The sequence below is a fragment of the Lolium perenne genome, chromosome 3 (genome assembly GCF_019359855.2).
Source record: "Lolium perenne isolate Kyuss_39 chromosome 3, Kyuss_2.0, whole genome shotgun sequence".
In the NCBI taxonomy this organism is placed as follows: domain Eukaryota; kingdom Viridiplantae; phylum Streptophyta; class Magnoliopsida; order Poales; family Poaceae; genus Lolium; species Lolium perenne.
In genome coordinates, this window is record NC_067246.2 from 283,837,975 (window position 1) to 283,852,724 (window position 14,750).

At 41.6% G+C, this 14,750-nt stretch overlaps 1 long non-coding RNA gene across 13 annotated transcripts; it reads left to right on the forward strand.

Moving 5' to 3' along the window:
* Positions 1–387: 387 nt before the first annotated feature.
* LOC127344296 (uncharacterized) lies at positions 388–9,168 on the forward strand. Of its 13 annotated transcripts, none has more exons than XR_007877895.2 (14): positions 401–1,690; positions 1,797–1,878; positions 2,549–2,610; positions 2,752–2,816; positions 3,884–3,936; positions 4,044–4,120; positions 4,207–4,356; positions 4,558–4,723; positions 5,468–5,691; positions 6,023–6,103; positions 6,757–6,924; positions 7,426–7,496; positions 8,330–8,434; positions 8,641–9,168. It is a non-coding gene; the product is annotated as an uncharacterized lncRNA (long non-coding RNA). The 13 variants fall into 13 exon arrangements; XR_007877896.2 differs by having other exon boundaries at positions 4,049–4,120; XR_007877889.2 differs by having other exon boundaries at positions 391–1,342; positions 1,606–1,690; positions 2,752–4,120.
* Positions 9,169–14,750: the final 5,582 nt, after the last annotated feature.

Here is a 14,750-nt window from a genome sequence, read left to right on the forward strand (position 1 = left end):
ATCCAGCGCTGCGACCAAGGTAACACTCTATTGGTTGAAGAAATTTTTGTCAAAGCACTTTGATTCTGTTTATTGATGCGCAATTAAAATGGGAAGCCAAACAATCATCTATAGGCGCACCTTCGCTTTGCATGCAAACCAATTGGAATTGCTTGAGCGCATGCAAAACCGCATGCACCAGTCCTTTCTTCTTTTCGGCTGAGCAATTGCCACCCATTATTGTTGGCTGGGAGTGATTTTAGGTGCAATCTAAAGGTATAAACGATGCCCCCCATAGGGGGTCTCTGAGGCCATCCACGTTAGGCCACTCGGCGCGCGCGGGCTGGCCGCTCGCTTCGCTCTTCTCCACCGGCTCGGCCACGTACCAGCTTTTGGTTGGTTCATCTCAGGGAATAAGAAAAAGAATCGGGAGGAGGGGAAATAGGCCGTGACCCAGCAAACCCAATCCCCGCGCGCCTCGCAGCCGCCGCTCGCGCCTCCCATCCCCGCCGCCGCCTTGCGCCTCGCGCCTCCCATCCCGCCGCCGCCTCGCGCCTCCCATCCCCACTGGCGTCGTGCGCCTCTTCTCGCCCACGACGCGGCCGGTTCCTTCTCCGCGTATTCTCGCCCACGCTCCACAGCCTCCGGCCCCGAGCTCTCCGCCTCGACTCACCGCCTCCCCTGCTCACCGGAGGAGGAGGCCGAACCATCCATGATGCAGGCGTCATCACCCTGATGTGCGCGTCGTCGCGCGGGAAGGAGGCATCCTTGCCGCAGGTGGAGCTCCGGCGGCCGAGCTGGCTGTAGCGCCGCCGCCTCGCTCTCACAGAGCACGAGCCGCCGGGATGAGCCGCAGGCCGCCGCTTGTGCCCCCACCGTGCGAGGACCAGCAGCGCTCGCCAGGGCGGTGGAGCACGTACATCTCAGGCATCTCTCTCTCTCTCTCTCTCTCTCTCTCTCTCCATGAGAAGCCCCATGGATCCTCTCTCGTTTGTCATCTCTTTTTACTCAGATTCTATTTTATGTATGCTGGGAAGGTGTTTGACATAATTCATGCAGGGCAAGATTGATCTATTTCATATCTTTACTCTATTGATTGCTCAATAATTTCGTTCTTCTCTCTGTAAAAAATAGCTCTAGTGCGTTCCAAGATTTTGCATCATTTTTTTGCATAAAAATGGCTCTAGTGCGTTCCAAGACTTGGTATTCCATTGTAGTTCCTGGTCATCCTCCTCCTCTACAGAACTGATTGATGCTCTTAGGGATAATTTTTTTGTTTCAGCATATATACTTCAGTCCATATGTGCATTATTTATTCCTTGGTGTTTTGACATGACGCTGGATGGTGGCGAGCAGTTTCAAGGTGCACACGAGCTTCTTCTACTATTATTCTGTTATTGATGCCACCTCATGAGATTTGTCCAACTCCACTTTGTTTGGTCCATATATACGATGTATTCATGGATTGGGATAAATATTTCCTTCTTTTTTGGTCACGGTTTGGTGTTTCTCATCTGAACATGGATTTAGTATGTGCCCTTCTGCATCCAAGCATACCACTCTGTTCTCAATGGCAATTTGTTACCTCTTTTAAATTTTTTAAACAAGCTCATTTTGATTTGTAAGGTGGATAAAGGGTTCCTGTTATTTTACAACTAACAGTGGCAAAACTATTTAGGAAGGTGTACATGACCCTTGCAGCTCTATTCAGGTAGGGAAAGACATTGAAGCAAAACAACAATAAGAAAATGTATCTGAGATGTATCTTATAACTAGAGGGAATGCGCATACCTGAAATTTAATACTTTAAATTGCAGGTCATATGACAAGGGTGCCAATGGTATATTGTCTGACATGTCGAGCCTTCTGTTCTACAGGAAATCCCATTGTTTATTTCATGTAAGCTTGCTTCTCTTCTTTACACCTCTTCTTAATACATGATTGACCATTGGTTCTTACTGGATTACAAGGTAGCTGCTTGTGTTATTCATATTGGATTCCAATTTGTTATGGACTCATCCATTGCTAAGTATCAACCCATATTTCTTCTTAAATAGAAACAGAATACCTATTGTTGCTTATAACTAAAGAACTTGGAATGCATCTTGAACTTTAAGCCTGATCATATGCTCGGTGCTTTGAGGAAAAGGTAAAGCATTTTGTTGGTGCTAAATTGCATTTTTTCCAGGCCTTGCGAAACTAGACTTCTCAATAGCACAACAAATACCAGCTTCCTAAAAAGTATAAATTGTGAAAGCTTGAATCTGCATCTCCATTTCTAATTAAAAAGGTGGTTTGTGTTGGCTCTTTGTAGGCTTGTAGGGACAGTGACGTTCAAGTTGCGTGAGTAATGTTGTTCTTTGTCATAAAAGTGACACTGCTAATTTTATTGTTGGCATGGACCTTTTAGAAACTGTCTAAATCGACTAAATCGATTCTTATAAGCTAATTCATCTTAGAGCTAACTTTTATAAATGCTCAAATATGTGTTATACGAAGTTGCATATGTTCTTTAGTGTTCACTCTCTTTGCATCAATATTTATGTGGTTGAATGGAAATGCATGTCAGTTACGGAATATAATGATGACACATCTTTGGTGCAGCTAGAGATAATAAAGCAATTAGAGAGAGTAAGCAAGTTACACACTTATCTCTGTAAATTTCCATTTTAACAGATCCGATGTGCAACTGAGCAAAGTTCTTCTGAATGTGATTAGGAACACATACATGAATGACTAACAGAACTTTATGGTTGTGTCGTTGTTCTCAAGGTTATGGTGAATCTAGGATAATGTGTATCTATTCAGCTGTACCAAATATTCATCCTCTCCTTCAGGTAAAAAGTATCCTCTTGTTTGTACATGTATTTCACATAATCTCATTTCATCCGTTCTGGTTAAAAATAGTCTGTATAAAAGTTTTGGCAGATTACTTTACCATTTTTGTAGTTGGATTAAGGAACCATTTACTGCAGTTTTTGATGTTTTGTATCCAACTCTTAAAATGGCGTGGTGTGTGCCTTCTCACTGAACTGTAACTTTTTTTACATGTTTCTAGGCTGTACATAGTGTATCAGCATTTCCGGTTGCAATTGTATTGTCAGAATTAGGCTTGCTAATTCATTTCCGCAATCCGCACACTCTTGGGTGTGTAATCAATCTGTATGAATTTTGGCTAACTGATTTTGTAGATCTTTGACTTCACAAGCCTGTGATTTTGCCACTGTTCTTTGTGGCGAGGAAAACTTTGATATATTTAGTATATGCGATACGCTTTTGTGACCTATGCTGATTCAAATATTGTGTTAATCATTCATAGGCGTAGGCAGCTGAAAGCTCTAGCGGACGGGATAATGCAAAAAGAAGAAGACTTGAATTAGAAACGGTTACAATATTTGAAATGATCTGCATATCTCTTCGCATGTGCTGTTCGGTATACTTATGCCTATAGATGATTTGGGTTTCTCACGTGAGAAAGTTGTTAGATCTGTATGGCTTATCATCTGCTTGCCATAGGTTGCGATTTAGCACTGATTACTTCTTGGTTTGCTTTTTAGTAGTGTTGCTGAGAGGAGAGGCGACACAAACCATTGGTAGTTGTTTGCTTCCTGTTATATACGTACCGGGATCTGAGGATAGTGTTCCTCCCTTTTCTGTGATCATCTACATATGATGCAACAGTTGTCTTTGCATCTCCACTGGGTGGTGGTTACACCCTTTCGTATGTGAATGCTTTTGGCTAATGCTACTATCTGTTGCTTAGTTATTTAGTGTGTTCTGTCATGTGGTGTGTTTCTAAGAAAAAAAATGTATATTCCTGGCTTACCACTGCTCTGCTCTTCTTTTATTATTAGGACTATAAGAATAATATTGACATTTTTCCACCAATACATGAGTTGCACAGGATCGATAATTTTTTAGCTTAGGGAGCGTTTGTGTGCAAGTGCTTGAGGCTAGGTAATTGGCTAAAATGGTTGTTTTTCTTGCCCCCATCACATTCAGCCTCTATTGTACTAACCATGTGTTTTTTGTTTTGTTTGCAAATGTGTTGTTCCCTGACCAAGAGGAGATCTTGGAGCAGTTGTATATACATATTGCAGAATTGAATGGTGGTGATTGATTTGAAATGTAAAAAATCAAGGTGAGATTCAGTAATTAGATAAACTTCGCCTTCATGATTTTATTGTGGGTCTCTGGTCTATATTTGTTCATGAGGGCCAATTGCAGGTTTCTTTCTAGGGTTCTTCCTAGGAATTTTGCAATCATGATCTGACGTAGGTAAATATTGTGGTTGTTTCCACCGCGAGGAAACATTTTCCAGCAATTGAAGGTGCTCTTTGGCTCATCAATGACAAGCACCAAAGATAATACATGCAGGTCATCTCTTTGGCTCATCTGTGCTCCACTCTTTGCATTTTTTTCTATAAAGCTTTTCCCTGAGATTTCCTTGTAATCAGTAGAAGAAGAAAATTATCCTCCGTCCAGTTAAAATCTTATTATTAGATTGGTATATTAGCTATATCAATATCATGAGATAATTACTTGCTAATCCAAGCTTTATTGTTTTGGATTTTGTAGGAGGTTGAGAAGAAGTAACATGTACTGAGGTAGAACTCAAAAGATTGTGGCAGGTGTCCCCGGCTGTGCGTGGAGTTTCGACATGAGCAGACATCCCCGGCTATGATGCACCACGACTTGAAGCGCAGCTGCACACTTCACAAGCCATCGACTCTGAAGGCGTTAGGTAAAGATGTACATTGCGACATGATATGGATTGAAAGGATTGACGCATGCAGTTTTTGTTTTAGATGGAGTCGGATATTTTAGTTCTCTACTTTAGGTTGATATTGTGACACTATTCGTGTGCAGCTATATGCTTGACATTGATTTCACAGTGATTCGATTTATTATGCTTGCACACTACCTTCTTTTCCCCTTAAATTTTCTTAAAATTGTGTCTTTACTATCTCAAAAATCAAGGACATCAGTGGGCAGTGTTGAAGATGAGGCTTGGCATCATCTTGAACAGAGCAACCGAGCTTGCCCTGCTGGTTGGCACTGCTCAAACTGTCCCTCAGACCAATTGAAATGGATGGCACTTTTCTCTTTAATGATGAGATTGGTTTGATCCCCTGCATATTAGAAGATTTAAACTTGAATGTGTTGTTTTAGTCATTTTGTTTTTTGCCACTGGTTGTATTAGGTAACAAATTATAAACATCAGATGGAGTGAAGATATCAAACAGATCGAGGTTTTCCCTATTACCCATGCATTTGATCTGACACGTGCTTGATTCATTTTAGTAGTACAAGATTGATTATTTATTATTAACACATGATTATATGGTACACGTCAAGCTCATTTTCCTTTCAATACTTCTAAGCATATACTCCTGCAAATTTTACTCAAACTTGCAAGCAGTTTTTGTGCAAATTTCAAATGCTTGGCTCTCTTCTTTGAACTAATTTCTCCTTTGGATATCTGCAGTATTTTTTATCCCAGAAAGCTACTCAGATACCAGCTGATTAGAGTAAACGCCAAGGGCATGAATGAGGGCTGCAAATGGTAGAAATATCTGAGGATGTACGGGTGGTGATATTCTCCGTGTCGCTCAGCGACTATGACCAACTGGGAGTCTCTGCAAGTGGTGGCAGTAGGCGCCTTTAGAATAAGATGACCCAAAGCAGGGACTTGTTTGAGGCCACAATCAGGTAAAGTAACCCTATTAGTAGCATTTGAGGAATAGACATGTAAACCACCTATAGTCGCGGAGTTGGTCCTCGGTCTGCTCCGTGATCCACCTGTGGTCGGGGAGTTGGTCCGCGGCGAGGGCATGCTGGCGTCAATCTAATATGCATATAATAATATGTCTGTAACATGCATACTCACAAAGAGAAAGATTACATATATATGTCCTATGTGTATGTGGACCAAAGGTGTCCATTCACCTTTTTTATTCTCTCTACCAATGTCAAATTTTCAATACCTTTCAAAATTGAATAACAGAATAAAGTTGTTTTGGTTCATCGTCTTTTGTTTTAGGTGATAAAATCAGTGACAGACTCTCTAACAGAGGCCATCTCGTGACGGTGGTGCAAGAGCACAACCTTTTGCACAGAATAGGTATTTATTTACTTGTAGCTTTAGACAATCAAAGCATATCATGTGATAGATGTCGCTGATTTCATAGCTCATGACTGAACCTGAGTATCTTTTCGAGGACAATAATGTTTCTTTGCTTCCTGGGCCAGTGTTATTTATATTCTGTGTAAATTGCTCTTGGAGCGGTTAGGAGTGTGATTCATGATAGAGACGATAGCCAATGATATTAAACATTTGTTTTATAAACAATAATATATACGGTAAACATATTCGAGGAACAAACATCTCTTGGGTCAATCACTTGAGCTGCTTTGTTAAACTAACATAATTTAACATATTATGTTTGCTTCATCACTTTTCAATCTCTTATAATAATACATAATTGAGGAACATGACACCCATTTTTTAATTAATCTTAATCAATGATATATCTGCATTGTTACAATTGTACGTTTTGTTAGAATATAGTACAGTTTATGTTCAACTGGTTCACAGTTCCAGTCCGATAACTTGATGTTTTTTATCAGTTTATAATCCATATTTTCGTATCATATACTTTGAGAAATAAAGTTGATAGTTGATTCTTTTGAGTACATGAATTGTTTTCCCATACTTTTTAGGTTTTAGAGCATATATAAGATCATTTGAAAATAACTTGATCTGTGTATGTGCAGCATTCTGTATGTAAGGGATCTGGATTGTTTGGTCGATATCTTCACTCTGAGCTACTCATGGTCGTACTGCCAGTTGAAACATCAAATTATCCATACCCACTTCAGTTTTGCTCGTTTCAGGAGTGTCGTTGCTGCTGCCAGATATCACTGAGATTGTTTTTTCGTCAGGTATTTGCCTTTCTTCGCCCATACCACCATGTGTTTATCCTTCACCTATGTACCTTTGATTCATCTATGATTTTACATGATTCGTTTCTAATAAGGGTATGACCTTTGATTCATCTATGCTTTTACATGATTTGTTTCTAATAAGGGTATGTCCTTTGGTTTTGCCTATTTTGTGTTGGTTCACTTCTTGCCATTCCGTTCCTCTCCCTCCACAAGATGTTCGCTGTCTACTCTTCCTATGTTCATTTGCTGGGATGCTTGCTTCACAGTGTTGTTTTCCATCTCATTCTTACTGCGTGAAGTTGCCAGTAGGTTCATTTAGAGGAAGTACTCCACCGTGCTAGCTTACATGTGCATGTTATAAAGTCCGCTTGCTGCACAGTGTTGTTTTCCATCTCATTCTTACTGCGTGAAGTTGCCAGTAGGTTCATTTAGAGGAAGTACTCCACCGTGCTAGATTACATGTGCATGTTATAAAGTCCGGCTTTATTTTCTTTACAGGACAATGGATTTCTGCAATATATCTTCAGTATGAGACTGACAAAGCTGAAACTCTATCATCCAGTGACAAGGTAAAACTTTATTTTCCGACAATGATTACGGTGGAAAACTTTATTAAGTGACACTTGATTTGGTCTATGGCATAATAATCAACAGAAAAAATATTATACATGCTAATGCTATCACTTGTTCTGCGGCATTGTAAGTCATCCTATTTTGTCACTCTAGAACTAGCAAAAACGGTGTAACTGTCTCACAAAATTCTATAACTACAGTGGAATGGAGGACAAATGATTTATTTTTACTACACTATGTCCCAAATCCCCATGGTTGGGCCAGTGAAAGACTTAGACCTGTGGTAGCAATAGAGTATGGCTTGATTTGTTCTTTCCGTGGGAATGCCATAGTGGACAGGGTGATTGCCCAATGTTTCCAATGCCATCTCTGAATTTATTGCTCTAACAAATATTTACATGGGATTGTTTAGCTGACCTGACTGTAATTTAGAAATGCAGCCTAGCCACACATCAAAAAGGACATTGGTGTGATCTGAATACTTAATTGGTTATACAGTTTATTTATTATGGTTGTTTGAAAACGTATTTATTCAAATGATAGTGTCCTCACTAGGAGGCATAAAAGCCAACATATGATCATCTCAGGAGGTGCTCCTGATACTAAACCACTTCTTCTCCTTGACAGTACATGTTGTTGCTCAAGTATGTCAATAGGTAATATTTTCTCTTTGGGATGCTGGGAATGTAAGCAAAATTAGTGTGGCCTCCTGTCTGTACCTCTAAGTTGAACCAAATAATGGTGGATACTCTAATTTTACATCATTCCAAGTGAACCCTCAATTGCTTATGATGACTTTATTTTGGGGCATACAATTATCTACCGGTAGGCATCAGCTGATACATAGAATTTGAGACGAGGCAGCATCGTGTGACCCCTCGCTCCGACCACTCAGGGTTCCCCTCTTCATGGTTGTCATCATCCTAGACCCTAGGTGAGTTGTTACAACTATTTGTTTCTTATAATCCAGGTCAAGATTCATCTTACTTTGAATCAAGATTCTGATCTACTTACATTTTGCGGTGTTTATCCTGAGACTGAAATGGTTATTCTAGGTTACTTGCACTGATAAATAGAGATTGAGCCAGTCATGTATCAAGATTCTGATATACCTTCATTTTCTGATCTTCTTTTGTGGAGATTGAGCCAGTCTTAGGATCTGCCATCTTCAAGTCGGGGGCATTCTTGAGACTAACTATGGGAAGTTACAAAAAAAAACGGTTGGGAAGGAGTAGCCGAACTGATGAAGGGGGTAGGACTTGACCGCTTAACCTCTTGATTTTCTCGACACTGGCAAAATATGTTTATCTCTCCTTTTGCTAACAATGCGCATGGTTAGTATTTTAGGTATACATTCACTAGCTACAATGATATCTCTGAAGTACATGGAAATCCCAAATCGAACATGGGAGGATCGTGACAGCGTTGCTCTTGCGGATTTTATTAGCTCGATTTTACCAACATTATTCCTTTTGTAGATAGCCCAGCTTATGTAGATGTTTCTACTGTTGTTCGTTTCTTCTATTGCTCTTGACATAGCCATCAAGTATTTGCTACCATGATATATTTCTTTCCTGGTGTATATAAATTACTTCGTTTGTAACTTTGTGTGTTTTATCGTAAGATCATTATATCGATATCCTAATAAAAAATTTATCATTTGCACAATTTTAGCATTGTTGTACAAAGTGTGCATCGATGCGAGTTTCACGGGATCGTGCGCCAAGGCGCACATCTAAATCTAGTTGGTATTAATTATCGCTAGTTATGGCTAATATGAGCCTAATTCTTTGGTATCACTCTAAATTTTTTGTAAGTCCAATAAACTAGTATGGAGGGAGTAACCATAATGGAGAAATCATGGAATATGCTTCCGTATAAAGGAAGGCACCAAATCTAATCCCCAAATTTAACAGTCAAACTGAGGAAATGATGTGATGCATGGGGCGACGTGATTTCGTAATTAAAAACCACCAGCCTAAAAGTAGGTACAAAATCTGCGCACCTCCCGTAAATTATGCCAGCTAATAAGCTATCTGTTTCGTTTCTCCGTGGATGAGAATATAATAGGGAGGCAAATGATGTGACGCATGGGGTGACAAGTTTTCTTAATACTATTGGCCTAAAAATACTCCCGTAAATCACTCTAGCTAATATAGCCCCTCTGTTTCACGTCTCCTGTAAATTAGCTAATAACCCTGTCTATTTCTGGTGGACGAGGCCATAATTTGGAAGGAAGAAAATAGCGGCAATCCGTGAGATGAAAAAGTGGCGGCCATCTCCAAAATTCGAACCAGAAAAGGTGGACCCTGGCCTCCTCCTCCTAATCTACAAATACAGACAGGGGTGGTGCTAACGCGTGCGTCGCGTGTGACTTCGACTTGGGCGAGGAGAGGAGAGGAGAGGAGAGGAGAGGAGAGGAGAGCGTTGGGATATTGGCCGCGTGCGGCTTGGGCGAGCGCTCAATCCGTTGCCCGCTACCGGGGACGAGCCCTTCTCCCGGTTGTCCAGATCTTCTTCTTTAGGTAAGATCCAATCCCCGTTTCTTCTTCGTTTTGGGGACATATATATGGCAGATGAGTACGGGATAGAATTGGGGTATATCAAGGTAAACCAAATTCGAAAATCTAGTCCATCCATTGGTTTGTAACAATATGTGAGTGGGAGCTAAGTAACAAAGGGGAAACCCGGTCTTTTCCTTGGTTTGGTGAGATCAAACATGCAACTCTGGATAATTTTGCATCATTTGATTATTTATAAAACAGAAACATTAGAGATTGTATCAGATCTTTTGACATTTGAGGTCAGGGCCAACTTTTATGTTGTGGAGGTCGGAATGCACATCAGTTCGGTGGTATTCCGGAATTATACACAAAACATATCTTCTACAGTGTACAATAGAGAAGGGCAGTAGTTCTACCTGATCATAAACATGCCATGTCATGGTTAGCATGAGGGAATCCACAGAGATTCATTATATTAACAACTGAATACAGAAAACTAATCTACTGGAGTTCAGAATTCAGAGTTCAGAATTCAGATGAATAGCGCACCGAAGCTTCAAACTAGTTACATTTTGCATCTATAATCTGATGTTTTTTTTAACATGGAGTTCAGAATTGCAAGTCGCGCGAGCGTCACTGCTCGCTGCCGAGCTCCGAGGACGAGGCGCGGGAGCGGATGCCGCCGGCAACCGGCAACGCCGGCGCCAGGGTCCGCTGCAGGCGAGGCGCTCGCGGTGCTCCTACACAATGTCAGGGCCTACTGGTGCTGGCGTGCTGCAGCCTCCCGGGGATGGTTGTCCTTGCCCAGCATCCGGCGGCAGTCGACGCGCTCTCGCCGCGGTTTGATGCCTACAAAGCTGTTTTTTTCTGGTGATTGGGAAAACAGCACCTTTGCTTTAGAAGTTGCGCAAAAAATTTCTAGAAAGCACCGAAGCACTACTTAAGGTACAATAGGTAACATACACACATCCTTTTGGTATTTGGTTTCATGCCTCCCAACAGTACATGGGACGCTAAAGGTAATAGAGTTTCATGGACATAGAAACGATCCGCGATTATCGTATCCTTAACATTTTCAAAGTCCTACTCTCGTGTAAGAAAAACAAGAATGCATAATTTTCTACTGAATTAGACTAAGCATCTAGACTATATTTGCATACTTTTCACATTATTTATTCTTAGAAATTAGAAATAAAAAATATATTGTAAGTTAAGATAATATAGAAATTCTTGCACATTTTTTTATTTTATATTCAAACAAGAACTTGCACGTTGACCTAACAAACATGAGTGCAACTTCTATTATTCTCAAAAGAGTGCATAAATTAAAATTGTTTTGAGCTAATATCATGTATCAACGACACGATAGATTGTTAGTATTATATTCTGGAATGACCCAATAATCACTGGCCCATAAATAAAAAATATTTCCCACACATGTAGGTGGTATTTATTTTTAGCATAATATTTATGTTGATTTTAGATCTCTATCAGGTTCTAATATATCATAAGTATATGTGTAAAATCATAGATTTATTTTCCATTATTTTGTGACATGGTATAGATGATGTCCTCGCATTTGCGAGGGTCACCTTGCTAGTTGTCCATAATAACTCATGTAATACTATGACCCTCCATCTCGTCATGTCCAAGTGCTGTGAAAATTATAAACATAAAATATCTTCTCCGTTACAGTTTACAAAGCATCTAACTTGTTTATCCAAATACCATTCGTTTACTGTAAAAATGTCAACATATAACTCAATGTAAAATAAGAAGCCATAGTACATGTCTATCAGTGAGTCTGAACCTAACACCCTACATGAATCAATCTCAATTAAAACCGTCCAAGTATATGCATCAAGAATTTTATGTTGCATACTTATCCCACCCGCAAATCTTTAGTACGACAAAAGCACCTGACCCAAAGTAATGTTCATGGAAAATTGCATCAGTCAAGCCAGAAATAGCATGTTTAATTATCCAAACAAAAAATTGCAGTTTGCAATAATGCACACTCCCCAATGGCTTGGAAGCTAAACTAAATGGACCCTTCTTCATTTTTGTATGTTTTTTTTTTCTAATAAGAGAAGTATAGGAATAAGTGGGTAAGTGGGTACGGACAACTGAAAGTAAAAAAGCAGTTCTTATTCTTCTCTCAAAGTTGTCAAGACAACAAAATCGAAACATACTGGAAGCACAGTAAGTTTATGCCTAGGTGAATTACTCTCCGTTGAGGGACCATATCCAGTTGCAGATTTTTTCTTTTTAAAGGTGAACATGATACGAATTGCTTACCGCAACAGTGCTACCCGAGGCCTTTATACAGTCTGTAGATGTGAAATCAAAGGAAAGATATTTCCAGCATCTCCAATATTGAAAGAACATATGATCTTTTGTCTCAAATTTGAGTTCGTTGCACAATACCTGTGCTACAGCAGGGATCCCTCATAAGAAAAAGCCAGATAATCTTCCAAAAATAAATTATGTGCTTCAGCAGGGATCTTGTATTAACCCTATCCATAAGTAAAAGCCACTTATAAACTGCGTTGAGTTAACTACATGATGTCTATAACAAATGAGAACTTACATGGATGATATTCCATTGAGAACTCTATATAACTAGGTGTAAAACCTGGAGTTCTCTATTTATAGGACCAAGTACCGATCTCATCAGCCAGAGCTAGGATTTCTCGGAGACCAATAAAATACAGGCACTGCAAGCCTCATCTGAATGAGAAGTCCAAAAATATTCACCTCGGTTATCAGTTCTCACATAAAGGAGCTGACGGCATGATTTCCATAACAAATGAAAACTTACGGAGAAAATTTAATGTCAAGAGAGAATTGCATATACCTTAGAGTTGCTAAAGCCTGGAGTTCACCATTTACACGACCAAGTATCATCCTAGTAAGTGAGAGCTAGGATTTCTTGGACCAAAATAGAACACTGGCACTGTAGGCCTCATCTAAACGGGGAAGTCCAACAATATCACCTGGATTACCACAAAATATTAAGCTTCCCGCTCCGCTCTTTCAGATCTTTATGGTATAACGACAGAAGGAATATCAAATCTTTCTTTTTTGAACACAAAGGAAGAAATCTGAATATTCAGTTTATGAACTTTTAGCCTAAAAACATGGCCTGAATTTGTCTGGCACATATCTGACAAAGATTGAATTTGTGACTCTCATATGTTGACAAATAATGAATTATGACTCTTCTCAACCATTTTGTAGGTGGAAACATAAAATCCAGAGATCTCTCATGCATAAACAAAACGAAAGATAAAATCAAAGGACAGAAGAATTGGGTATGTTCTTGCAATGAGCAACTGGAGATCATACCAGCATTTGCAGTGTTTGATAAGGGGCAAGGGACCGGCACGTGTGATGGCAACATCTTTTTATCCTTTATTGTTGTCACTCTTCTGGATACTTCTGCTTTAAGACCACGTAGATCCCTACAGCAAACTGAACTGAAATTGTAGTTTTACAGGAACAAACCGATGTTCTCAAACAAACCAAAACTGAATATACCAGGCAAAAACTCACCATTAGCATGCTGCCGATGACGTTCCGCTGCTGAAGGAGCGGTGGAAGGCACCTTGCCTTATCCAATCGTTGGTGTCGTCGGCATTGTAGACGTCGAGCATCGGTGAACCTGTCGCTCTAGACTGGTGGCCAGGATCGATGCTGCCAGAGAAAATGAGACGTCACGGCTGCTCCCCACCGGATGGAGTTCATAGGTGGCGACCCCAACATCTGGGAGCTCATCGCGGCGCCGTCCATGACGATCCCTTTATTCCCTACGGCGATCTGCGCCATCTCGCACACCGTTGGAAAAGATCCTCCAGATCAACCGCACCGCATGCTGCCGCTCTGCTTTCCAGCCACCCAGATCAACCCGCACCACCCCTTCTTGCTTCTCACCTTGGGAGGTCGGATCCAACGCAGCTGGACGGCCCGTCGTGCGCGCCATCTTACACACCTCCTCGACGACCATCTCGGTGGGTGAACCCCTCCTTGGTCTTCTTGCAAGCCAGCTTACTACGTGACATGGTACTTGGGTAGCTAGCCCTCGAGCGCGGCCTCACGGGCCTTGTGGCGGCGCTCCGCGGCCAAGAGCACGTCGCGGGCGTGGTACGGGAGGAACGATAACAGCGCCAGAATGAGGGTGAGGAGGTCACCACCGAGCCAGGAGAGCGTGGCGACGGCGAGCGGCGGGCGGTCCGGTGGCCGATTAGGCCGGGGACGTCGCGCCGGCGGACGAGCTGGTCGGCAGCGAGGTGGGAATAGCGAACGCGGAGGCGGGCGAGGCATGCGGTGATATCCACGACACCGATGTTGGGCTGGGAGGATCTCGGGCAAGAAGTGGAAGGCGGTGGGGCGCAGCCAAGGTCACGGCGTCTGCAACGCGCCCGGTCACGCCCAGAACCAGCGCGCCGTGGCGCCTGCACCGCGCGAAAGACGCCACGCACGACATCACGTTGCACCCCACGGGCACCTCCAGGACGTGGGCGCGCATCGTGCTGGGCAACTCGTGCGCGATCACCAACGACGGCTTCGGGCCCCGGTTCTTGGATCTGGAGCACAACTGCGTGCCCGGCCTCAACCTTCACGGCTGCCGGAGATCATCGGTGTTGGGGGCTTTTTTTTTTTTGTCTTTCCCGAATGCTAAGGAAAAGAAGAGGACTGAGTCAAAAGAAAAAAACTATTTTGGAGTTTTATCAACAATTTGCTTGT